Source organism: Drosophila ananassae, chromosome 2L (genome assembly GCF_017639315.1).
Source record: "Drosophila ananassae strain 14024-0371.13 chromosome 2L, ASM1763931v2, whole genome shotgun sequence".
NCBI lineage: Eukaryota > Metazoa > Arthropoda > Insecta > Diptera > Drosophilidae > Drosophila > Drosophila ananassae.
The window spans coordinates 19901050-19928791 of record NC_057927.1 but is presented as its reverse complement, the minus strand read 5'-3'; the positions used below and the strand labels follow the sequence as shown (position 1 = coordinate 19928791).

Here is a 27742-nt window from a genome sequence, read left to right as displayed (position 1 = left end):
CTCTGCCTCTGGTCCTCTGCTCCATACACTGCCCGAAATCAATTGGATATGCAAATCAACTTGAATCATTTATATTGGCTCCACAGCGAGTGAATCCAGCAAATACCTTTAAATTGTTTACTGATGGGAGCAGCTTAGCTTTCAATTAACAATCGATATTCGATTGGGAGCCTAAAGGAAGCACAATACAGGGATTATAAGGTATTAGATTTATAGTTCCTAATTATTTTCTGCAGACAGACCAATCTAGTAAGCTGACTACTGAGTATTACATTTCCGCTTTCTTTTCCACTTAAACCAAAATTCAGCTTCCAATTCCAATTTGCATTGAAATCCTCCCGTTTTTTCCCAAGTGCACTGGGTGTGTGACTGTGCGTATAATTGTGAGGCCAACCTGCTGGCGGCAGCAGTCACGGCGGACGGAGACGGAGGCGGAGGTGGGCACAGAGCACAGAGCAGGCTGGAGCGCTGAGCCAGCAGCAGTCAAGGATGGGGAAGGACGAGCAACGAAAGACAGCAGGGGGAAACCCGCAATCCACAGGCAACCAGCAACGTCATTGAAATTTATGCACGTTGTACTTTCGTGTAGTGATATTTGTATTGGGAATTAAAACTATGCCCTCGGGATTATATCCTAATTTTTGGCGCTGTTCTGCTTCTGCCGGCTGCCTGCTGCCCTCCACTTCACTCCACTCCTCTGTCCTTGCCCGGCATCCAATGTCTTATTTGGATGCCAGACCCTCCTCATTCCCCAACTGACTACCAACTGTCTGCCGGCCTGTCTGTCTGTGTGTCGGTCGGTGGGTCTGCCTGTCTTCCCATTGCCATTTTTACTTTTCATTGCTTTTGTTTTTCGTGTAATTAAAATAAAGGCGTGGAGTAATTGCTGAGGTCAGTGAGCAGCGGCAAACATCGCGTTGGAGTACTTCCCTCCTCGGCCATCTATACGTATACGTAATGTTAACTAAGCTCACCGAGCTCCCCTGAAATTAACACTTTTTTTCGGACTATGTTAGTTCTGCTCTCTGCTGGTGTGGCTGGATTTTTTTTTCGGTACGGTTTTCGGTTTTTTTCAACCGGAGGAGGTGGCAGGAGTGTATTCCTTGGAGCCCAGAGCTGTGAATTACCGAACAGCAGATAAAATTCTCAGTTTAACACTTTGTTAAAATGCTACCCATACGGATACGCTTACGTTTCGTTTACGTTTACGTATACGCCATGTGGCGCGTCCGCCCATAAAGTGTGCCAACATTCAGCCACCTCCTCAGGACCCTCAACCCACTTAACTGGACTTTGGTCACGTTGCCAGTGGTGTTGTTGCCACTGCCACTGGTATTGCTGCTGCTACGGCTGCTTATGGTTGCTGTTCTCGATTGTTGTTGTGCGCCTGCGGTAAATTTCATTTTGCAGGGCATCATTAGACTGAGACTGTGCCAGTGCGACGGCGACGGCGACGGCGATTGCGACTGCGAGACCTAGAGACCTACATTTCCATGCTAATTGGATTCGCAATAAGAGCAACCGAAGAGCAGCCGGAGCAGCGGAGATCGAGGGACCAATTCAAGGAAGAATTCCAGTCTTCTTGCGCCAGAGAATTTGAAGAAAAATTAAATTCCCCAGTCAACATGAATGTTTCATCTGCCACATATTTGCAAATGAGTTATGACCGCAAAGAATTTCGCCAGACCCAGACCCAGACGACCCGCCCAGCCAGCCAGCCAGTCAGCCACAAAAAAATGAAAACCAAATAAATTATTAAGACCGAACTTGATGAATGGAGTTGGATGTCAGTGTATGTATGCTCGCACAAATGGGATAAGATTCTTTGCTCTTTGAGAAAAGGTTGCCAACATTTGATACGAGACCGTCTAAGGGCAGGTTAACCCTCTTGCGGGCCAACAAGGCACTTGAAATAAACTGGGAAAAACTTTGACTGGGAACTCCACTTAAATGGACTGCTTCGAAGCCCGAAGGCCCTACCACTAAGAGCCACTTTAAATTTTCTCGGCCAACCCCAATTTCTGTCGCCTCCACTATGTGACTCTAATCAGCGCTTAATTATGCATGCTTGCCAGGGCAAGAGTCCCCCCATTAATCAAGTTCATTTATTGCCGAGCAAGCTGCTCGAATTCAAACTCGAATTGAATTTCAAGCCATGGCAGGAGCAGAAACAACGAGGCATCAGCCAGGGGCAAAGGCACAGGCAGTTTTGAGGTGGAACGGTGGCCCCAAATGGCCAAGAGAAACCCAGTGGCAGGACAACAAACAACTGCCAACTAAGCCAAATTGTACGCTCAAGTGCCATAAAGCAATCAAAGTTGATATCAAAGTACCACACTGCTAACTTATGCTCTCATGTATTCAATTAGGACAGCTTTTCGAATGCCCTGTCTGGCCCTGTCCTGGCTTCGTTCATTTAAAAGAATTAAGCACTTTTCTGCAGTGCCACCGCAGTTAAGGAGATGAAGAAATTGCTACAACTCCTGGCATTGAAAGTACGGTTTCGGCTCCCGTTCCTGTTCATGGAGCTCCTTCAGGAACTTTCAACAACTTCCTATGCCCAAAGTTTCCACAAATTAGTTATGCAAATTATGTGAGTCGCCTTCACCTCACTGGGCTCCATCTCACTGACATCTTCTTCCGAAAGTCCCCCGTCCAAGCCAACCGCCTCCAATCTCCTTCTAACTCCAGCCCCCCTGTCGAGATCCGCATTTAAAACAATGGCTGGCGACCGACCCTTGGATGTGAAAATGCTCCCAAAAGTGAGCCAGTCCTTCGAGCTGAAGACCGGGCCCGATTAGGACGCATAACAAAGTAGAATTTGTGTAAGTTCGTATTTAACATGCTTTATGCATTCCTCAATTATAAATAGATTAAAGTCCCGAATAGACTAAAGTTAAATGTTAACTTTCCGGCCAAGGCGGACACCATTCACAAAGCAATTAACGCAGCACACCCTTCACCTCCTCCCCTACCCCCTTTAGTTATAGGCCCGAAAAAGGAAAGGCAGGAACCCAATTTAACTGACTGCCAACTTTCCACAATCACTGCCCATCATCAATTTCAGATTTTGTTGTATGTTTTATGAAGCAGTCAAGGCACAGGACAGCCGCCCGTCAACCAGACACTTGGACAGACAAACAGACAGGCCGAGAGACAGTGGGTGGTGTGGGTTGAGGGGTATATATAGGTGGGTGGTGTTCGTTGGAAAGTGAAAACAATGCCAAGCCACAAACGGTTGGGCAATGTCTGTCCAGGGAGACGACCGCCTGCCGAGTGTGCGACTGGATGTGGCTGTGGAAGTGGAGGTGGAGGTGGCCTTTGGATGCTTCTTGCTGAGTGTTTACTTAACCGTAAGCCTGACCCACCGACCCCTGGTGATGGGCTGAACTTGAACCACATAGCAGTAGCAGTAGGAGTAGTAGCAGCAACAGCAGAAACAACAAAAGACGAGCGAACAGATAAACCAGCGACGGGGAAAAAAGGGTTGGTCGGCCGTCTTAAGGGATTGCTCAAGTTGGCCAAAACCAATATGTAAATGTGCGTGTTGTGATTAAGCACAAAAGCAGAGTAAGCCAGATACAAAAACGAAGAAGCGGACAGTTGAACCGACCGATGGACTATAGGACCGACTGACGGACAGATTGGCGGACAGGCGGACGGGCGGACGGAAGAGTTTTCTTGTCCGAGGCAACGAAAGCCAAAATCTCCAACCACACCGCACACACATAATGTGGGCCGAAGCACAGCCAAGCAAAAACGCAGTCTTGGCTAACTTTACACACCTCAAGTGTTTGTTTAGGTTGCTTTGCTTTCTTTGGGGTTTTGGTTTTTGCAGACCATGGCCAGAGTTTGGGGGAAAACACTCGGGGAAAATTACCCCAAGAAAAAAACGTTAAAACGCTTAAAAACTAGATCCATGGAAAGCATCCTAAAGCTTTAAAAACTTATGGAATATTTTAAACAAAGTAAGTAGTTAATTTGGAGAAGATATTTAACATTTCTATAAAATATATTTGATTTTTAAGGTCAACTTCGAGTCAAAGTAATTAAAATACATACTATCCTATCAAGATAATCAAGAAAATCTAATCTGCCAACCCATTAAGAATAACTTTCAGGCCGGAAACTTAATGATCTAATTATAATAAATTAATTTTCATTAGGATTTCATTTCGATTACAATTTGCTTGAGTGTAGTTAGAGGTTTGGCCGGCGGCATTATAAATCCTGCCCGCAAGATCCTCGTTACCCAATCATTTCTCCCTGCTAGCAAAGACAATGCCTTGGAACCTATTAGCGTAGAGCGTTCTCCTCGACTTGCCCCCATCTCGGCCTCCGCCCCCGCAGATTGTGTGAAGTTTTAAGGGGACCGCCCATAAATTGCAACCAGGTGAGCCAGGTGGGGCGTCGGTCTGCGCGAGGCTAATGGGTCACTCCTTGATGTATCACACAAACAGACACAAATGATATTTATGCTGGAGCTGTTCCTTCGGCTCTGGCTCTGGCTATGGCTCCGGCTGCCGTCTACCGGCGCTGCTCCTTGGGAAAGGAGGGTACCCGTGAGGCTTCTTACGGACAGCAACCGCGCACTGGATGGTGCTTGGTGTAATAAAAACTAAAATCCGCACAACAATATGTGCGAGGATAATGCCATTTCCGTTTTATGGGAAATCCTGTTAGTCCTGACTGTGTATGTGTGTGTGTGAGAGTAGCGCTCGCATTTGCGGCTTCCTCAAGGAGCCCCAAATCTGGGCGAACGAGTTACGACTACACCGAGCAAAACAAATAAAATAAAAAAAGAAGAATTGCGGTCGCCATGGCGGTGATGGGCTGCGATAGGATTTCTGCCAGGAGGCGAAGGTATGCGTGCCATTCCGGAATAAATGGATCAGGGATCAAATTTTATGGATTGCCCGGCCATACATACATATTATATGTAGGCGTCCGCACCTCCACTCAAATAATAATGAAGTCAGAACTAAGAAATAAATTCCACGAATTTCATTAGCAGTCACAGGGAAGATTTTTTGGCATAAAAGATGCAAGGACTCCAATAAAAAAGGGAGAACTTAGATTAATGGGTGGAAAAAAGGTTTTTTTTGCGAAACGATGTGTAAATTGATGTGGTTAGGTGATCTTAAATTGAATTATTCAGCATTAGGAGGCATTAAAAGTCAGATTCAAAAGTTATGGGTATTTCTGTTCAAAAAGAACTTGCCATGAAGAATATCTATACTTTGATTGAAAATGTGGATTATGATTCCCAATAGTGCCAAGAGTAACATGTTCTGGTAATAAAAACCATGAGAGATTAGACAAATGTCCTTGCAACTTCAGGACTTCACCATCCCATCGCCGACTTACAATCAGTTAATCTGTCTTACATATTTGCATATCGTCCTTGCTGCAGCGTGGATTACGACGGTTATTCATTAGCCGCAGTCCTGGCCAGCCCTGGGCCAACATCAAGGACCCTAGCTGCGGTTAGCCGCAGGACTTTCACCCGTTTTCTTCTGTCTCTTCTTTTTTTTTTGATACAAAGTTGGGCAAAAATCTTTTTGCTCAGTGTTCGTGCGAGGAGCGGCAGGAAAAACAAACGTCCGACTAGTATATGTGTGTATGTAAAAAGCGCAACCGGAGCAGAGACGGATGGACAGAAGTGAAGGAAGGAGAATAAGGATATGGGGGAGATGGGGGAAAAAAGAAATGCGGAAAGTAGGAGCGTAAGAAAAACCATAACTAAATCCATTGCCATGGCAAAATCCAAAGCAAAGTCTGCGATGCAAATAGTAGAGATTATGGGACTGCAGATGTATGAAGAACGAGACGGAGATGGAGCTGGAGCTGGAGCTAGAACCCAAGAGGAAAGGTTGAAGGAAGCGGGTTAGGTTAGACGAAGGACTCCGCTCCGGCTGAAGGTGTTAGGTGTACGTGTGTATGGGTATATGGGTGTACGGTTGTGACCGGGTGTGTGAGGCACAATAAATCTTGCAAGGGTGCCGAATGGCCAGGCACGAGCCTTGAGGCCTCAAGCTTTGGCATTTCCATGGATTTGAGCCGGGACGTTACACCCCCGTTCCCCTCTTCTTATCCAACAGACCTTGGCTCTAACCCGCGTCCCGTCAGTGAAAACCAAAACCAAATAAAACTGACATTATGCGAAAAGCGAAAGCCATAACTAAAAGTTGGATAACGTGGCCATGATGGAGCCCGGAGAAGTACGGGTACGGATACGGGGTATGGGTATGGGTCCGGGGACGGAGCAGCCGTAAAGTTGATACTAAAGCAAAGAGCAGTGCAAAAAACAAATCGGATATTCTATTGTCAAGTGTTATAGACCAGCAAGTACCTCGCAAATCCTGAGAACTATAAGTTGGTTGCGGTTTTGGAAAAGGATAAGTAACTAAAGCCTGTTAGTAATTGTTATTTAAACTCTTTTTTACATCTATATTTTGTAATATAAATATTTTAATTTAATATAAGCTTACCACATTTATATGAGATATTTTAGTCATCTTGGAAATAAAATATTTTAAAAAGGATTTAAGGCGACGGATGAGGCAAAGGATACTCCGCGAAAACGCATTTTTTACCTTCATTGTTTCCAATTATAGATGAACATAAACGATGTAATTTAATATTCTCCTTATTAAAACCCATTGAAATTGATTGGAAAACAATTGAAAGTAATTAACTCGAAAATATGAAATTAAAACGAAGCCAACAGGTATCAAAGTGCATGGTACATGTGAGGCTTTCCGCAAAACTCTCCCTAAGATCATTAAATTATGAGGAGGTGCTCCAAAAAGCCTGAGCCGACTGGATTGTGCTCACGATTTGTGCCCAGGAAAGCAAATTTTGTACTTTAATCGTTTACAAAACCACCCAGTGCCAGCACCCAGCACCCAGGCGAATCGAAACCAACTGTGAATGCACCACAATGGATTTTCCGCAGCCAACTCCAGCACGAGCTGAATATTCTCTGATTTTACCCTTTTTCGCTTTGGGTAGGGGGCTGGGAACTCGGTGGGGGATACAGATATCGGGTATGAAAAACAGAAACAGGAAAATAGAAATGATAGCAAAGTTGTAGAGCTGGAAGGACGAGGGGGTATCACGGGATGGGGATGGGGATGGGGATGGGGAAGTTGCCTGAAACGGAAATCGACTTTGGTAAGGAGTTTTTCTCGTACCTGTGAATCGGAATCTGAACGCTGGCGTTGCACTAAAGTTATGCAAATGTGAAGTTGTTCGTGCCTGCTTCTGCGGCAGGACCTTCGCTTCCTTCTCCTGCTATAGCTACTGCTTCTTCTCCTACTCCTTCTCCTCTGGCTCCTGTCAATCGAAGGCGATGTCGCGGCGAGTGCTAATGACGTTTGCTTTGATTGTGCCCCGCATGCGAAGCCAACAATTTTGTACCACAACTCACAATTGTCATTTTCGCAGCTCAATATATATAGGGAGGAGGTTCTCTAGTAATATCTATGTCCCGCTATTGAGATGTATATTTTCCGGAGTGTCTATCTCAGCTGTGGATGCTTACTGCTGCTACTGCTTCTGCCTTGGCTCCTTCGTCCTTTGGTGGGATGTCTATTTATTTAATTTGCATGCAATTTTCAATTTTTATGCGAAATACTTGGCATTGACAGCAAACGATGCGCACATTCCGCATCGGCAATGCACAATAGAAATTGAATTGCAAAAAATTTGTTTGCCCGTCTAGGGCAGCAGGCAAATGGATTGCGAATACAGTTGAAATAGCGGATTTTGAGGGCTCTTCACGTCGCCCGAACGGAAAAGAGCTCCAGCTCCAGCTTCAGCTCCAGCTCCAGAGCCTTCAATGCTCCAAAAGTGGGAAAAAGAAGGAATCGCACAATTTGGCGGCGAAGATGTCAAGTATTCGCAATGGCACGGTGGCTGCTGCAATTACAATGCCACCAACAACAATTGCTGCCACAAGATGTGCCTTGCCATGCCGGCTTCTTCCCTTTCGCAGACAGACAGACAGGATACGCGGAGTTGTAGCCACACACACACACACTACCTTAAAGACAAATACAAATACACATACACTCCAAAGGAGTCAGCCAGAAGACAGGAGACAGTTCCTAGGGTTGCCCGCCACGAGGGCACACACGCACACCAATGTAAAAATTCGCGCGAAATTTTTGCGAAAATCAAAACAAAACAAGAGTTTCTAATTTGTGGTCCTTTTGGCAGCACAAGCTCCTTAAACGCTGCAACCGAACGCTTCGAAACTGAATTCGTGACTGAACCAAAGGACACAAAGGATGCTGCCATCTGGAGCCGATGGCCAAGGATGTGACGATGTGCCGATGTTCCGATGTCCCGAATGATGCCGCCGATGCTTTCCGACCGCCTCGGATGCTGTCGTCCTTGCCAAAAGAGAGGGAGAAAGCTCTCTTTAGGGGCAAGAGAGAGCGAGTGGCAGAGCGGCACAGCATTGGCGACGTGTGACTTCGTTAAATTTCTGCGGCGACAGCACACAAAACGGATTCGGAAGCGGAAGTAGCAAGTAAGCGAGCAAGGAGCGCTCCGCTTTGGTTGCATGTGTGCCTCTGTGTCTGTGGCATGCCTGTGGATGGTCGGAGGGGGTGGCCGGAGGGGAAGCCTGTGGAAGGCCGCCTGAGTGGGTGGAGTGGCGGTAAAGTGGGCGAAGTAGCACCAAGTGGCTGGCTAAAGTCGAGTCGCGGAGCACGACTAGAATGAAAGTTTTGTGTTTGTGTTTTGCAATGCCAACTAAACACACACTCACACACATGCACCCCCACCATACATACTTACGTATGTGCATACATACTTACATATTTATGTACATAATCGCACATACAGACTTATGCGATGCCACGGCATCAATATTCACATTCGCACTTGTGCGAGTATTTTCTGATTTGCTGCAATCGCGTCTGCCAACAACAAACTTGGCTAACAACAACAGCTTCGGGGAGCGGTGGTGTGGGTTATTTTCCATCGGATGTTTGGTAAATCTTTGGCGCCGGATACCAGCTCTGTCTTTCCCCTCCCTTTCCGCCATCATCACTGGATCCACCAAATTTAATACATATCCCCCCGTGAGACACGGACTTTTGACTTTTGTACATCTCGACCTCGCGGCTTATACACCAAAAGAAACGGAAAAAAACAGAAATAATTAAATTAAATATTTTATTTTAGACATATAGTATAGGTTATAGTTAGTAATTAATATTTTTGAGCTTATAATCTGCATTTAAATGTTGGTATTTAAATGTTTTTAAGCTTCCTTGAGACCAACTACCATTCTCCGATGACCACAACTTGGCCAATTCTTTTCCGATCGACGAACGGTATGCCTTCCCGATCTTGTATCTTCGAGAAGTATCATTCTCAATCAAAACCTGGCCAAGAAAAATTCGAGCCCATTTTTGAAAATTTCCAAAGGGGTAACATCATGATTTTGGCCAAAAATCGAGCCAAAATTTTATTTAGCTATGGGGACTATATTTTGATGCAGATCGACGGTCCTTAGTTCCCTGATTTGTAAATGGTATTCCTTTTTCAAATCCGATACGAATTGGCCTAAATATTGACTAAAAAGTGTCTCAAAAGTTTCCATTTTAGCCACCCAAGTATCTTAACTTAGCCAACATGGCCTCCCCATCGATTTCTTTCAGGAAATAGTCCACAACTTTCGTGAAAATGGTCCGATCGGCGAATGTTATACCTTCCCGATCTTAGATTTTCGAGAACAATCATTTTCAATCAAAACCTAACCAACTAAAATCTGACCCCATTTTCGAAAATTTTCAAAGGGGTAACATCATGATTTTGGCCAAAAATCGAGCCAAAATTTCATTTCGCGTTGGGGACAATATTTTGATGCAGATCGACGGCTCTTAGTTCCCTGATTTGTAAATGGTATTTCTTTTTCAAATCCGATGCGAATTGGTCAAAATATTGTCACCGCAAATGGTGAAAACATTGGCAACCAGGCCTTCCGCCCCATTTGTCTTAAATATTTACTTTAATAACATCAAAAATCTACAATTTTTTGTTAGTGTAAGATGCAAGTATCGAGAACTAATAAAAGCATTACATTTATGTTAGAGACCGTCCATGGTCTCCCCTCTGATTTTCCCGACCCGATTCGCCCTGAGCAATAATTCAGTTTTCATTTCTCTGTTTTCCTTATTTTCTCATTTTCATTTTGCAGTCGTTGCATGTGTGCCCTTTTCCACCGCCCACGCCCCACGCTGAACCACTCAGTTTCTTGCCACACTAACACAGTCATGGCCAACTAATTTGAGGCACTTTTTTGGACCCCTTTGTTTTTGTGGCTGCATATAGAGAGGCGGACGCTGGTGTCCCGTTTGGCTGCCAATTGCTTAGTTGATTTTCATTGTCTGCCAAACCTTTGAAACAGCATTACAGGTGGCAAAAAGGGGTGGCAAGGAATGCGGCGGTGGGGGCTGTCTGGTTGCCACACTGGGTTGTAAGTGAAACGATAAACGCTGTAGCGCGCTGTCATTAATTGGCTGCCGGCTGATGTTTATGTCGTTAGCTCTTCGTTACTGAAAACATGGGGATTCGAGGTTGTGTTTAATAATCATTTCCAGTTTCCACTTTGACTCTGATTTTCCCGAGCTTCCGCTCTGCATTCAATTAAGTTTTCCACCATCCCGGATTCAGGATGTATCTAAGCAAGGTCTGGCAAGGACAGCCTCCTGAATGTTAATTAATAATGTTTATGTTTATATACTCTTATCTCTAAATGTATCTGGCTGGCCGTGGCTGATATTTCATTTCCTCGCTTCATTGCCAAGTCGCAGGCAGCTATCTTCCCGCATCCTAAATCCTGCGTCTGTCTTCGTCTTCTTTTAGGACTTGGCCGGGCTGTTAGCTGCACCTGAGTCGTCTGCTGTTTGTGTCAGGCAGCTGTGAGGGCGAAAAGAAAATATCCGGTTTTCAACCGCAAACTGCACTTTTCTACCCATTGTGCAGTACCATTCGTTATCCTGCTGAGTGGCTTACACAAACACACACACATAGAGGAGCACAACTAAAGCCACACAGAGACAGCCGGCCGGGAGGAAAGGATAGACGGACACACTTTCGGGACATTGAATTTGTTTTAGGTTTTGATTTTTCGATTTCAGATTGCACGTTTGAATGGCCACGACTAGCCAGGAGCAGGAGCAGGAACAGGAGCAGGAAAAGCACCAAGACCAGAACCTAACCTCGACAAATTCCAAGTCCTGGCTGAAGTGTTGACTGCCACATTTATCGCAGCTGCATGTGCATGAAAATATTCGAATTGATTGCCAAGTGCTGCCTGGATGGGTGACTGGCCGGGTGGTTGGGTGGCCATTCAATAAACTAATTAAATAGAAGTGACGTATAATTAATTTGTAGTCAGGAGCACACCCGGATGGATGCCGGAGCGATACCAATAGTGATTTGACAGGGATATCCGTTGAATTGAATTTTTGTTTATGCCACTACCTCCTTACTAATTAAATTTGCCAGTCTCGTAGGAGAGTCTCCTTGGCTCTAAAATTCCAAGTATTGTTGCTCAAATTTGATGAATTTTCAGCTCGATTCGCTTTCGCTTCAAGCATTCAAATTGTATTTGCATACTCGATTTCTCATATTTCTCATATTTCAGCCTCGCCTCTTGTTTGCATTGGCCAAATGGAAAAATGCTCTGCATCTCCACCATTCGAAATCTTCTCAGTTTCAGTTTCTGTTTCAGTTTCAGTTATAGCTTCAATTGAACAAAGAACAAAGGAAATTGAGTTAATTTTTCAGTCACACTTCCCGGAAGCTGGCTTTAATAAATATTTGAGTTCGATACCAGTAATCGGCTAATGAATCGGCCAGCTATTTCATTTGCAATGCAGTTTGATAGATGCAGCAGGATCAGGCATTGTGTGAATAGAAAGCCTTTATCCTCTTAGTTCTCCACTAATGCACAGAGATTGCCGTTGAAGATTGCAGCTGGGGGAACTGAGCTCATCAAACTCGCATGCATGGCCTGGCCACATAATTGCAAATGACACCGCAAATGGAATGCCCCGCCCAGTGCCCGCCACTGTCTTCTCAGGTAAATGTTTCAAGTCTACTTCCCTGCTGTGTTTTTTTCACTATTTTCCTCTATTTTTTTCCAGCTTTGTCCTTTGAACTGGTCCTCTCTGATCCTGGCTCTTTGACTATGGCTATAACTGTAACTGCAACGACTGCTGCACCTGGCAGCGCTCACCGCTTTGCACTTGTTTACCACTTTTTGTTCCGGCCTTGGCTTAGCTTTCTGCCATTGTTGTTGGTCGTTTGTTGCTTGTTTGTTGCATATCAGGGAATAAGTATTTCTGGCATTATGGCTATATGAGTGCACGACACACCATACCACACACATACTATACAGAGGATTGAGAGCTGAAATAAGCCGAGAATGGAGGAGAACTCTAATGCACTTAACCCTCCAGCTCTGGCCCAGAGGAAGATGTTTTGTGAATACTTTCTGATTTCTTTTTGATTGATTATTTCAAATCAACTGGGAGTGCAAATGAAAAAGTCTTGAAAGGGTTACAATCATGGCTCCTGACTCAAAGCTATCTAGTTTAGATCAGACTCCTTTAAAATCTTTCTTTTTCTGATCTCACTCAGTTCGAGCTAATTCTTCCTTAAATTGTGATGAAAGTTCTTTAATTTCCCTTTCGATTCGAGAAATACTGAATGGCCGGAAAGTCAAGGAGCCAAACTTCATCTGGACATCTGAAAATGAAGTGAAGAGGTCAATCAAAGTTCACCAAAGTATCCAAATCATCCATTGGCCCAAAAGGGGTTAAACTGCTGCGCAGGGAGCCCTTGGGGGAAGAGCTGGCGGGTTAAGCCTTTCGCACTCCGCCAGAAAGCCCACACTTCTTCCACGGTAAGGGATAATAGGAATTGAACCGGCAAAGGATGTCTCAACTTCTGCAGCTAAAAACTCGTTCTGCAGCTTCGGTTCCATCTCCATCTCCTGGCCAAAGCTCCTGCAACATTTGTTGGCCATATTCCCCCATCCTGGCTCCTCCTATTTTCTGCTTTTATCCTGCGTTGTTTACCAAGTTTTTGCGCTGCCACGCCACTCGGCGACTTTTGTGCTCTTTCCTAAAGCCGAGCCAAGCTTGTTTGTTTGTTTGTTCGTTCGTTTGCAGCCGACTGGCTGCGACTCCTGTATCCTTGCTCCTTACTCCTGACTCCATGCTGCTGCCTGGTAGCTGGTGGCTGCCACAATCTGCGTTATCGAGTTGATTGATATTTTTAAATTATGTGCCGCAGTCGGCATAAATTTAAAATTTTCGGCTACCGCCGCTTCCAAGATGTTGATGCTCTTAATCCGCCCGCCGTCCGCCGTGTCAAAATGCCAATCGAGTATCGAGAGGCAAAGGGGAGAGGCTGGCAGTCGGTACCGATTTTTCCCCGTTTTCCCCCGTTTTCCCCCGTTTTCCCCCGTTTTCCCCACTGCCTCGATGCCTGGATGCCGATGATGATGATGTTGATGATGCTGATGTTGTTGATGTTGATTGGTACGGCCGCTCAGCTCTGCGGTGCTGGCCTCATTTTCCTCCATCGGAAAATCGTAGGCCGTAGACCGCTCCGAGGCGGCTTTAGCATAAAATTAACATTAATTTACTTGCGGTCTTTGAAGTTATTGTTGGCCGCCTGGTCGTCGACGTGTTTTTTCTCTTTTTTTTGTTCTTGTGTTTTTTTGAATTATGGTGGACGGTCTCTAGATATTGGGCCGAGATCTCGGAACAATACACCGGCCCGGTCTGGCCATGGGATTTTGGGTTGTGCCGACGCTTATCGAAGCGTGGCACAAATGTTATCGGCCATTTCCATTAATGAGGCGGCCGTTTAATGAATTCTAAAGTGTGAGCAGGATGTACTGCCAGGACCAAACCGGAGCCAAACCCAAAGCCAGAGCCAGAGCTGGTCCGTAGCTGTAGCCGGTGAAGGATGTGCGAGGCTCTTTGAAAAGATTTTCGATTTCGGCTTTTCAATTGTTCGCACGGCAGCGCCGCGGCCCAAAACTAATTTGCGGGCAACGTTTTAGGGTACCGGAAATGGCTAAGGCCATTAGGCCCTGCCGAGTAGAGTCGATCCGATCCCAGACTATACAGTTTCTGAGTTGGCATCAGCCACCACCCAACATCCACCTATCCGTCCACGCCCTAATTCGCTCTCCTGGTGAAAAGTCATCAAATGGCTTATGTGGCCCTCCCCCTACACATGACGATTTTGGCACTTCGATAAGCCGGCGTAACAAATTTAAGCCCACACTCTTGTCACCCTTGGCATTGATTAACTATTTCAATCGTCGGCTACCCGCCCCGGAATGTAGGCAACATTTTTTCAATTCGTTTTTATTTTTTCTGCTTTGTTTTCGTTCTTCAGCCGGAGACTTGATTATTGTGATGGATTTCGGTCATTAGGGATTATGGAGATGTTGACTAACAGTTGGGCTCCAAAACAAATAACCATAAAATGGGTCTCGTTGAGAGTGTTGATTACACTGCGTATACGTAATATTTTTGTAGAATTTCAAACTCGGTAAGGACTCACTAATTGGATGTGAAACTGAAACTTTAAAAAAACTTCCATGTCAAAAGGAATTACTAAAAAAAGTAATGAACAATTTAAACGAGTTTTTTATTAATATTTACAAATATTATAATTTTTATAATTTTTTAATTATGTATTTTTCAAATTAAAGAGCTTTCAATGATGTAAACTATATCAACGGAATGGATACATATGTGGTCTGTTATTCATTGCAATGCAAAACCATTTTGCCCGCTCATTAGTGACTAATAGGAGATCCTTTGGTTATGAGCCATTTTCAGGGGAGTTGCCACGAAACTTAATCAGGCCACATAATGCATGCAAATGCGAAATCAAATTTAACACTCATCCCGCACATTAATGAAAAGGGTTCGCCACTTACTTATTTAAATCAACTAAATGAACATCAGCCACAGGAGCAGCAGCAACAGGAGCGGCAACAGCAACAGCAACACCAACATCAAAACACCCCAACACCAACAACTCCAACAACACCCGCAACACCCGCAACAAACAGTAGCAACAACACCAACACCAGCAACGAGTCCTGGCCAAAAGCATTTAAATCAAGGAGCTCACACACACTCGACTCCCCAGACTTATTAAATGGATTAAAATGTGCTCAAAAGCGGCTGGCGAGGGTTCTCGGAAATCGGATGGCCCCGAAGGGTCCTTCAGCCAAAGGATTAACTGAATTGGCCGGGCAAATAATTGAAATTGCTTTCCATATTGCATTCTGAATTCCAAATAATATTTACTCGACGCAATTCAAACTTTTGCCCCGAAATGTTTGCCTGCCGCCGAGAGGCCAGAAGGCCGAAACACTAAGAGGCCAAGAGGCAGCAAACAAACGCACAGTTCAAAAGCGATTTGAAAATAATGCCAAAGACAAATAATATTACCTTTTACACACACACACACTAAGAGAGTGAGACACAAAAACACTCACAAATACCATCACCCAAGGCCGAATAGAACAATGAGTGGCAGGTTGGGGGTATTGGGTGGTTGGGCGGTTGGGGGTGAAGAAAACACGCACAGCCTGGGGCGCTATCGGTTTATTTATTTAATCAACACTCCACAGTTGGCTTAGTGGGTGCTTCCTTTTTTTGGTTGCCTTTAAGCCAAATAAAGTGCGGCGCTTAATCTTTGCCACATTTTATCAATTTAATTATTTCAATTTGAGCGTAAGCAGCAGAAGCTGAGCCAGAAGCAGAAGCAACAGCAGCAGACAACCACCGACAATTTCAGCTGCAGACACCAACCACCCACACTCACACCCCATACATATACACACACTCGCAAGGACCTCCGGTATCCTGCCTCGATTCCTGGTTCCTCCTGGCTAAAATGCGCGCAATCTGCGCATCAATAAACGCTTTAATCTCTGCTCTGCCTGCCATGTTGCTGCCGTTTCTGCTGCTGTTGCTGACTTGTTTGCTTCCTCCTTGTTGCCTCAGTCCCCTCGGCCAGCGGCACCTGCCCCTGCCCCTGCCCCAAGCCCTTGACGCTGTTGTCTGCCCGAGTTGGTCGGGATTGGTTTTGGGGCCCAGCCTGTAGTGTTCCGCGCCGTGCCGTGCCGTGCCGTGCCGTTCTGGTCTGGGCCTGCCGTTGAGCTTTGACCTAAAGCGATTCAATAATCAACTGCCAACAATTTTACCGTACTTTACTTTATTTTCACGCTAAACTATCTCAAAGATGCGAGCGCATAGATACGCTACAACGATTTTTTGTGCGGATTGCAGACACACTCCGACACACCCAGAGACAGCCATTCATACATATATATACATCTGTAGGATTCTCTCTCTCTGTGTGTGTGTGTGTGTGTGTGTGTGTGTCTAGCCTTAGGCCAAAAGTTACCATACTAACTTGTTTTTAGTTTCGAGTTCGTACGACATCATTTTACTTTAAGCACTTAAATATACTTTGCCCCACCGCCACACAACCAACCGAATCGAGTTGAGTCGGGCGGAGAGCCCAAGGCAGGACAACCCTCCTTGGTTGTGCCCGCCCCCCAATCGCCCTTATCCGCCTCTCGTCATCCTCCAGCGGCTAAGCTAGAAGTATATTCTATTTTATTCCTCCATCTATGGGCGGGTGGTGGCCACTCGAGCAGTCCACACTTTTTATATCGGCAAACTTTTGTTGCGCTGCGAGTTGTTTGTGTTTTTCTTTTGCAGTTTTTCAGCTTGTGTTTCTCTTTCTCTGCCACTGCCCCTGCTATCTCTGTCTCTCCATCGCTTTGGTTTCCGACGGAGCCCGAGATTTCTTTAGGCGGCCATGTCCACCTAAAGACCGCACCGCATAGGCTTCATCCGGATTCCGGACCAGTGTTGCCGGCTATCGTTTACCGGAAAGGAAGCACGCCGCATTTCTGAATATTTCTGAATGGAAAATAAAATTATCTTTTGCAAAATATCCTTTTACAACATACAAATATCCTATTAACGTGGCTTTCTTTTAAGAAATACAAAGATATTTCTTAATTGGGTGGGAAACTTTTATAATTGATAGTTTAAAGTTAAAGATAAGTTAAATATATTTTATTAATTGTATTTGTTTTTAAATCATAATAGAAAATGACTGATTAAGGTTAAATTATTTAAGAAATATTTAATCAAAAATGGGACTCATAAAATTGAAGTATTTATTTTAATTACCTTTTTCAGTGAAGTCCCAAGCCATATCCCAAGTCCTTGGCTTAATATAGCCATCCTGACAACACTGTGTCGCCACTCGCACTCCTTTGACGCATTTATGGAGCTCTTCGCCAAGCCGTCCCCCTCCCCCACTTAATATACCCCAATCCAAGTTCCAAAATCCGAGGCCCAAGCCTTCACCCCTCCGTTCGGTATTGAAAAGCAGCATTGGCATCAAAATCGCATTTGAATTTAGTCGCCCTATTGTCCCCGCTGACTTGTTGTTGTTCTTCTTCTTGCTCCACTCCTTGTTGCCATTGCCTACTGCTCCTGGCTCCTGGCCACTGCTCCTTAGGGGAGAATTTAGGTTTAGCGGCAAAATCCGAGGGGGATGAGGGTTCTCACTTCGAGCGGCGCGTAAAGTCAGGCGACCCTTTTAGACTATGCGGCGCATATAAATTTCAGCCATTGGCTGAGGGGGGAGCTGAGGGGGTGGGTCATCACGGCCCTCGCTATATCTTGAGTTGTTTTTGTTGTTATTTGTTGTGTTGTTGGCGACATCGGCAGCGTCGTTGTCGGCCTTGTGGGGCATTAAGGCAAATCGGGTTTAATTGAAAATAAAAATTCTTAATGGTCTTTAACCCAAGATTATGGTCCTGTATTGCTGGCGTCTTTTAGTGGCCTCTTTTATTAAATGGATGTGTGTGTGTGTATTGTCCTGAATAAAAAATATATGTGCGTATGTTGGTGTGTTGGCTGAAAACCCTTTTGGCCGAATAACCTCGCCTTCGTCTTCGTTTGGCCTGCGCCATTTTTATGTCGCCGGAAGTGGCGTGTAATCGTTTTTATTTTGTAATTGTTTTAGTGCCACTTCCTTTCGTGTTTTTTATGTGCTCCCCATCCTTCCTGCTTCCCTTTTCGGTTTTCGGTTTCAGTCTCGGTCGCGGTCCTTTCTCGACCAGGATTTTTTGCGACCATCTCCTTTTTCGGTTATCCATCGCCGGGGCGACCAACGTCCATGCTTTTATGTTTCAGGCGCCGCGCCGCATCGCGCCGCGCACTTCTGGGGCCAAATAGGTGGCCTCATAAATCAAATATGTCACAGCAATTTAGGTGTCAGAAATTTTATTTTTTATTTTTATAACATTTTCCCTGCCGAAAAAGGAAATGTCCAATGGCCCGACCTCTCTACAACCGCCCCGCCCCTCCCTTAAAATGCGTAAAAACCCGCAAAAAATATTTAGAGCCCGGTTCTCAATGGACAGCCCCGAGTCGCCTTGGGTCTAAGTTAATGGCGCTACCAAAGGGTGGCCGGTGGGGTCAAATATTTTTAAGGGACTCGAACTCCCACTCCCACTCCGACTCCCATTCCCTCTTCCACTCCATACCGACTGAATCGCCCTCAAGAAAACGCAAAATTTAATGAAAAAAGTTTCATAAATATGGCAATGAATTTAATTAAGGCCAACATCGGCAGAAGCATCAGTTCAAAACATAACAGCAAGAGCCACAGGACCTAAACAAAAAAAAAGTTGAAAACGGTCGGGGCAAAAACAGCAAAAAACGGGCAGAAAAATGTCGGAACACTAATTACGCGAATTAAACGTCAAATTACAAAAACAATTTGTTTGCAGTCATTCAGCAAAGGAGAAATCATAAAGGGGGAGTCGGCGAAGGACGTAATGACGCCGCCATTATGCGTATGAGGATATTAACAAGAGGTAAGGTAATGAAAACTTAATGGGGGTTCAGAAAAAGTCATGTTTTATTTTAGGTTTTAAAGAGCTAAGTTCAAAAAAAAAAGGGATAGTCCCCGGCATCTCTCCAAAAAAAATCAGCACTAACAATAAGTCATAAAATTAACAAGTGGTAATTAAGTGAGAGGGTTCTACTCTGATCTATTTAATTGCCTACTAATTTGATAATTATCACATAACAAGCAATATTTTATTGTTTTTATTTCGAGTTTCATCCTGGTTGTGTTTGATACCTTGATCAAGTGTTAAGTAAGACAATTAACCACCAATTATCTGCAATTATTGTACAATAGCCTGGTATTTCACAACCACACCTAGCTAGCTACTTTAGGCCTAATTCTCAATTATCCCTCCTCAATCCTTTGGACATGTGTAAATTAGTCAGGCCAGTGTTAACATCCTCCTTATTAATTGCTTCCTTCTGCCAAAGTTTTCATAGTTTGGGGGAAAGTTCTCTGTTGTGATGGGGATGGAAACCCGTTTAAGTCATTTTTTCCCATGTTCAACAGGCATCAGAGAGAGAGATAACATCCTTCTAAGCACTTTATTAGGGTAATGTGTGCGCTCTAATATGCCACAGAATATTCTCCATGGCCATAAAATCATACAGTTCATAATGAGCCATAAGCTAATAATGAATTCAATTTCTATTAAGCTCAGACTTAATTGAAATCCGACCGGAAAAAAGAAAAAACCCGAAACATAGAAACTGTTGACTGCTGACTGTCGAATGTCAGCGAATTAAATCTAATTATGTTCGAGTCTGGAGCGATGATGAAAAATGTTTTGGCACACGCTGTCAACGTGGGTGAAAGTTTGGCAAAGACTAGGGGACAGACTAGAGGGTGTACAGAGAGGGGAGAGGGTGGGAAGCGCATCAAAAGCAGCCGCATCATCGAAAACGCGATAGAGATTCATTAAACGAACTCCGGGCCGGGGTCGGAAGCCTCTCCTTCTCCATCCGTTTCATGGTCAAATGTTAATGAATCCATCGGCTGCCTGCCAGAAAATAAGGGGGACTCTATTGGAGGAGGGGCTGCTGGCAGGGAGTACATCATTGTAATTGAGTGTTCATTAGTGGGACGGGACGGCCAGTCAGCTAGTCGAAAAGCTGGAGAGGCAGGCAGCCGGCCAGGACCCGGCTTATTGGCTGCTTCGAATGCGGCTATCAAATCATCGGTACAACGCCATTAACATGCCCGCCAATGAAGCAGTCAAGCCGAAAGCTAAAAGCCCACAATCCTGCCGCTGCCCCCTTCTCCAATCACTTGGCAGGACTCCCTTCTTTTCTCCCTTCTAACCCAACCCACAAGCTACCCCCCACACATTCTCATTATCGTCATGAAATCATCATCTTTATGCGCTAATATTTGTGATGTGCTCGCCAAGTTTCGCCAATTTCATTGTACATTAAAGACGGAAGAGGGCAGGGGTGATGTTATGGGCTCTCGGAACCAGGAGTGGGGCTTAGGGCGGCTGGGGGTGACGCCACCAGGAATCAGTGAAGGGCCATTCGCTGCCGGTAAGCGAAGTTTACAAATATAATTTTGTAAATGTGCGTTATGGCAATGGAATGGAAGAAAGGGGGACGCGCCGGCGAACTCTTTTGCGAAAGTGTGTGCCACACTAGAGGGGGAGAGGGTGGGAGCGTCAGGAGCTAGGGGTCTGGGGCAAAATCAGAAGCTTGAGGCAAGCTGAACGAATGCCAAGGATAACAACAAATTGCTGTCGGTGTTGTTGTGCTTAAGTTTTTTGGCAGCGCGAAACATCTGACTGGGATTTGATTAATTCTGAAGTCGGTTTAACGTCTAAGAGGGGAAGCTGCCATCCGAAAAAGGGGCCAGACATGGAGGGGGCACAGCTTATTCATTTCGCTGCGGCTTCTGACTGTCGGGTTAAAGTTTGATGAGAAGCGCGAGCGAGCGAGGGCGGACGGCGGACAGCATCCGGCAGACGTTAAATCAAAAGTGGCTCAAGTAACAAGTTTGATTACAAAATGCAACAACTGTAAATGTTATGATGGCGGAAATTTGTGGCAAGGCCGAGAAACTTAGGGGAGGTAACAGGGGGAAACTTAGAGCTTTGTGTTTGCTGCACTGTTGGCTAAGAGAAACTCTGCCGGACAATAAAATATTTATGAATAAGGATCTTTAAATTACGACCACTGACTGTGGACAGCCTTAAGACGCGTCAATCAAACTTAATATTGCCGATGTTTAATGGGCGATTATCTTTTCAAAAATTTTGATTGCCTACTTTTGTGGGCAGATCAAAGGCGGCTTAATTGGCGCCCGAACTGGACAGTTGTCTTGGCGTGTGCTGAAATGTGTGCAAATAAATTGTGTCACTTGCCAAAGGACTTTGTCACTCCTAGCAAAGCGACACATAATCAAAGATGGCTTTGCAACTTGTTCCGTGTGGCAAAGTGCGTGTTCGCTTGTGTGCCTGTGCCAGTGTCTGTTTCTGTGTCTGTGTGTTTTTCGTATCTAGTTGAGTGACAGTCAGCTCTTAACTCTCAACTCCCAGATCCCCCAAAACACCACTTCGGTTGCCTCTCCGGCTCCGACTGATAGTTAATTTCTGTCATTCACTGGAGACGGTAGTAGAAGCCAAATGCCAGAAAGGGATCCGAGTTCTGGTCCTGTTTCTGGTCCTAGTCCTAGTCCTGGTATTGGAGTGTTGGAGCGAGTGAGAAAATCCTCCGGCTGAGTGCATTTGTAGTCTTTGCTGTTGCAACTTGAATTATGTGCATGTCATTGTCTAACTACACTCGCATAAAACTCATTTTCCATTTCGAGAATAGTCTTCTATTTTCTCCCCCGTTCGTCCTTAACCACTTGCCCTGATTTTGTCCTGGTCTCTGGATGCAGGAGCATCGTTATTATCATTCAACTATCCAACTGCGACAACGATCAAACAAACAAAAATGCCGAAAAATCCAAATAAAACAAAAAAAAAAAATAGCCAGAATATTTCCCCCTTTTACTGCAAACACAAAATAAATTAGAATTGAAATAATTCCGGGACGAAAGTTTGTTCCTCCTCATCCTCATCCTTCTTCTCATTTTTATTTTCATTTTTTTGGTAGTTTTTAATAAAGCAAACGCCGTTGTGCAAACTTTTGACCAGCGGCAACGCTGCGTATGGGCAATATGCAAAAATGCCAGCGGACCCAACTCAACTACCCGCCCCGCCTGTCCTCTCACCCTTCGCCCCTCAGACCAACAGCTTTTGCGGTCGGACTTGTGGCAAACAAGCAAACAAACAAACAAAGCAATAAGGAGCAAAGCCAGGAACAGGACTAGGACTAGCAGAAAGAGAGAGAGTCAGCCTGGAAGACTGGCGGCGAGGGGGCAGGCAGCCTGATATAAATAAATAAAAGTTCAAGGATGCGTGCGCTTTTATCTTCTTGGTCTTTTGCCGCTGATTCCACTTGCTTTGCTTTCGTTTTTCATTTTCATTTTCAGTTTTTTTTTTTTAGCCGTTTGCCTCATTCACGTTTTCATATTTTGTAAATAGCTGAGCAAAAATGTTCTCGTCCGTCGCAAACTTTTTGCGGCAATTTAAACTAATGATTTAACATTTTGTGCGCCTTTGTGTGTCTTGTTGTTGTCGTTGTTGTTGCTGCTGCTGTTGGAGGACATTCGCATTCATTCGATTCAGTGTTAGCCCCGCCTACCATCGCCTCCGACTTCCCTCTTCCTGACTGTCCTTTCATTCATGTCCTGTCGAGACGACGCAGTCGAGGGTCGGTCAGCAAAACCGCAATTTGAATATATAAATATATTTTAATGATGTCGCCGCTCATTAATCATAATCTATTCATTAATTTTAGCCTCCTAGTCTGACATGTAAAGGGGGGAGCGGCCAAAAATAAGAAGGTCCTGCCCGACCTGGCCTAGTCCTGGAGTGGGAAAAGTGGATAGGATGTTTTACAAACAAGTGAAATGTGTAGAAACTTTTGTGCCTTTACCTTTGTCCCACGCAGAGTGCAGATAGCATCGCGAACACCGGCAGCGGCAACGGCAGCGAATCTAACATGACATCGCAGCTAATTAACGTAAATATCTTTACCCAAACCCACAACGACCACCTGGCCAATTAGTGCCGGGGATGAGGAAAAGCGCCGCTTTCCCTAATGACAAATTTTTTCGTACATATAAATTATGCATTAGCCAAGTCAGGCCACGGCAGAGTAAGGAGCAGAGCAAGGTTCGGTGTGAAAATCTGTTAAATATTTGAAAAATATTTAGCGTTAAGCTTTCAGCTGGGCCCAAGCTAAACAGAGATCTGAGATTTCAAATAGGCGACAGTTGGCGCTTTTTTTGGTGGGGCAGAGAGGCAGGGGCGTGGCTCTTTGCCCGGGGGCGTGCCAGTTACACAAAATGTGTCCCATTAGCCCGTTTTTATTAAATTCAAGTCACAGTTGTCCGGTTCGACGGGGCCCGGTTGTTAGCCAGTACAGTGCCAGTGCTGGGCCACTACAGCGTGGATGGATGGAGTCTCGGAGAAATCGAAGCAGGATAATTTGTCACCGGGATAGACGTAAAAAGAGATGGAAAGGGAGCGTGGAGAGGGGCCTGCGCCTGGCAAAATGGTAAAACATTAAATTTGGCAAATAAATGGACACTTGTTTGTCATAACGCTGCAAATGCGCCCAAATAAAATGGAAAATGAAAATGAAAAACCAAAGAGGAGAAGCGAACGAATCGACGGTGTGATGGTGTGACGGCAACGGCGACGATGTAATCCAAACAAACAAAAAAAATTGGACGGAGGCGTGGACGGTGAGAAGGTGAAGGTTGGCAAAAAATGTAAAAAATGAAAAACAAGACCATTACCATTGGTGCAATAAAGTAGAAAACATCCAGCACAACTATCATTTCATCCAAGAAGTAAAGACCCAGGGGATACCGAGCATTTGATTGGAAGTATAATTGAAGTTTCAAGAATTAAATGCAATCGGGGGACTAGGCGAATTTCAAACTCAATTAGAAAATGGACACGGTCCTCAATATTTAATATTTTAATGAATTCAAGATAATTGGTTTCGATTGGTTTAAGAAATAATTGTTGACTGAAGAGAAATTGTTTCTAAAATTACTAAAAATATAATCTATTTTCCCAATATCAATTGATTTTATTTAATGTAAGCTATAAGAGTCTTTGATTTTTATTTATTTATTTTCCTTGATTGAATATTATTTTCAATAAAAAATATTATAAAACTATAACTCGATCTCCTAATCCCCAAGCACTTGCCCAATTCCTAGATCCGATTCCATTATGACCTTATCGGTACATTGAATCCGATGCTGTCAAATCAATAAGGCAAATACTTTAGTGCCCTTCCATTCCAATATGCCTCAATTTGTTGCTGCACCGCATCTCGGTCGTCGAAGAAGCAGCACAAGCTGGGCGAAACGAAAGAAGCAAAGCTCTAGAAAGGGGTAGAAAGTAACGGGAAAGGACCTAGAGACGGGCCAAGCGGCAAATACAACGACACGAGGAAACGGCAAATGGCAATGGCAAAAAGTAAATAAATCGCTTCAAATTTTCGCATGGATTGCGGGCTAGAGGGGTGGTCGCCAGACAGGGGATGGGTTCGAAAAGGGGGATTGGGGCTTGGATAGGGATGGGCACAGGGGGAATTGGAACCCAAAAACTGCTGAGCTCAAAGCTGAGAATCAGCAGCAGAAATAGCAGCAGCAGAAGGCGACAGAGGAGAAGGAATAGCAGCAGCAGCAGCAGCTGAAGCAGTTGAAGGCAAAGTTGCAGTTGCCCACCGATAGAGGGCGCCTTTTTGCTTCTTTATTGTTTTTGTTGGCCAGGTTGTTGTTGCTGTTACTGCTGTTATTATTGTTGTTTGCTGGTTTTGTTGGTGTCGTAGGTTGTTAAAGGTTCTATGCCCTTCTCCCCTCCAAGGATACCAGCCAAGGGACACTTTCTGCGTTGCGTGGCATGTACCAGGTGCAATCTATCGATTCGCTGTTTCACTCTGTGCCACAGTCCCCCCACAGTCCCCACTCCCTCCTTTACCAATTCCCAATCTTCAACCCCCAAGCTCCAGAATCTCATTCCTTTCATACTCCTTCTCGCCTTGTCGCCTGCTATCCTACTATCCTGCTCCTTGTTTGCTATTTGTGCTCGTTATGGTTGCTGAAGCTGCCTGAATGTTGTTGCCGCCGCTGTTCGCATTGCTGTTGTTGCAGTTGAAATATTTACGACGTACGTTGGACTATTCCACTATTTGTAACACCCTGAGATGGGGCCTCGACACACGCACAAATGTTACCCGGAAATGCCGTAAGACTGAAGGGGTATACCCGTTCCCCCAGACAGGTGGCTTCAGGAGCCACCGCTCTCTTTGATTTAATTTGTTTCATCTTAATAAGGAACTCAATATTCTTGATTGATATTTAAATATATACAATTTAAAAGCCATTATTTAAGCCATACAATTTACTAACAGTTTGTTTCCTTTAGCTTTTTTAACAGCCATTCAATATTACTTTTCTCTGGACTTTTAGTAAACAAAAAATTGCATTGTAATATAGTTTTTACTTAGCTCCAAATTTTATGCAGAAAGCGGTTTTTATTATCGCCAGCCAGATAAATGTGATTGGGCTAAAATTTTATTTTTATTCACAAATATTGAGATTGTCTTTACAGATTTTTTCCTCATTCGTTTATCATTGAATTTATTTTGGCAAATTTAAATGATTTTATGAAGTGCACTACAACCATTTTGAATCAATTTGTGAAAGATAATTAAACAGGAATCTGGGAAAATTTTTATTAAATTAAATAAGTAAATAGTATATTATATTTTCAACCGGAGTACTGGAGTCCTGGAGTATCTGCAAGCTGAAAAATTCTTGCAACATCTTTTTCATCTTGCCCCTTGCCTAGTCCATAGTGGCTGGCTGTGCATCAGTTTTGTATTTTTGTGTTTTTCGGTTCTCATTGTTGGGGGGCTGGTTGCCGCCTGGTGGCTGGCTGGGTGGGATGGCTTTGCTGGGACGAAAGCGAAACCAAAGGGGAATACACAGTAATAAAATAACAAAATAACAAAAAATAAAAAGGAAAGTAAGGAAAAACCAAACAAGACGCGTCCTGCTTTCATTTATAATTTTATTTATTTTTTCAATGCATTTGGCGTAAATAAAGAAATAAAGCGTTGGCAAAAATACAAAATGCGAAAAACAAGACAGGACTTGGTGCTGCTGGATGGGGGAAGGGGAGGGGCAGGACCTAAAGGGGGTACGGAAACGGGAGCGGGCTGGCGGAAAAGCGAAGCAGGGCCTGAGCCGAGGAAGCAGCAGTGGAATAATTTGTGCAAATTTTATGTGCGGCACTTTTCATTATTTGCAAGAACAAAAATGCTAAAGAAAAAATAAGAAGGCATAGAGTCAGACAAGTGATAGCAAAGGCGATGGCGAAGGCGAAGAGTTGGAGGAGTATTTAAATAAAACCCGTATAAAGGGAATATAACTGGGAGGTGGATGCTGGGCTGTGGGGTTGTGGAATGGGGGACACACGCATAGATTTTCATAAAGGCAAAGAAAGCAATTGAGTTGCGTTGAAGTGGCATAAAGTAGTGGCAAGTGGCGGTTGGGAAGTTGTTGCTGCTGTTGTTGTTGGCCTGGCTTGGCTTGCCTCGACTCCGGTCGGCTCGGCTTGGCTTGCTTTTTAACCATTTTTGTTTGGTTGTGGCGCTCACCGCTCACCGTTCAGCGTTCTCCCTTTAGACCCAAAGACCCGCAGACCCAGACGACCGCACACACACAATAATGGAAAATAAAATACAAGCTGGCAATGCAATTAATTTTTAAAAATTAATTTGTGACAAGTAAAACATGCACTACCTAATAATTACCATAGTCATTTAACAATACATTTTAAAATGTTGAATGCTTGTTAATTAAACGAAACAATAACGCCATTCAAATGATTTTTAACCAAAACATGATGAAGAGTTGTACAAAATTAACCATTTCTTTAATTGGTAGTTGGAGGTAAGAATTCCAGACAGTCCTAAAGAACCATCCACCAACGTACGATGAGTAAAGAGAGGCAGGTAGATCCTGAACCGGCGGAGAGCTCCTCCTGGGTTGTAATGGGAAATGAAATGAATGAATGAGCATAAGCACTTTTTTGTTTGTCTGTTTGTCCCTGTGTTTGTTTGTCGGTGGCTTCCTTGGTGAATGCGTGTACGTGTGTGCCGGAGTGTGCGCTGGTTGGTGTGCAGACTGAGGTAGAACTGAAATGATGAACTTCAAATTAAAATGCGAATGCAAGCGAAAACTTCAAAAGAAGCACTAGAACAGAAAACAGAAGCGCAAACGAGATACTAATAGACAATGCCAAATGCTCGGGGATCTCTATATAGTTTTCACCCCTGTGTGAGTGTGTGTTTGTTTGTGTTTGTCTGTTTGTGAGTCATCAGAAAGGGGCGCTGGTCTTTGGTGGGCGTGGTTTCTTCATTGAATGGAAGGACCACCACAAACACACTAACACACTGTCCCAGCGAAAGTGTCGCCTTCTAAGTGTGCTTGGTTAAGTGTGTGTATGTGTTTCTATGCATTCACCGAAGGATAAAGTTAGCGACGATGATGAAACAGGACATGGAATCGTACTGTCAGCCTAGCGACGAATTTTAAATTTAGAAATAAATCAAACTTCAAACTAAATCATTTAATTTCAACTTTAAAAGCCATAGAACAAAAAAGA

At 44.3% G+C, this 27742-nt stretch overlaps 1 protein-coding gene across 5 annotated transcripts in view; it reads right to left on the bottom strand.

The window, feature by feature from the left end:
* Positions 1 to 8276, bottom strand: part of LOC6501500 (lachesin) — a 49303-nt gene extending 41027 nt beyond the window's left edge. For 2 of the 5 annotated variants that reach the window (XM_001955342.4, XM_014911598.3), the window contains exons 1-2: positions 8075 to 8276; positions 7197 to 7593 (exon numbers count right to left, since the gene is read on the bottom strand). The gene's annotated coding sequence lies outside the window, so the exon portion shown is untranslated. Of the gene's footprint in view, positions 1 to 7196; positions 7594 to 8047 lie in introns of all 5 variants that reach the window. The other 3 variants (XM_044715324.1, XM_044715325.1, XM_044715327.1) reach the window with 3 other exon arrangements.
* Positions 8277 to 27742: the final 19466 nt, after the last annotated feature.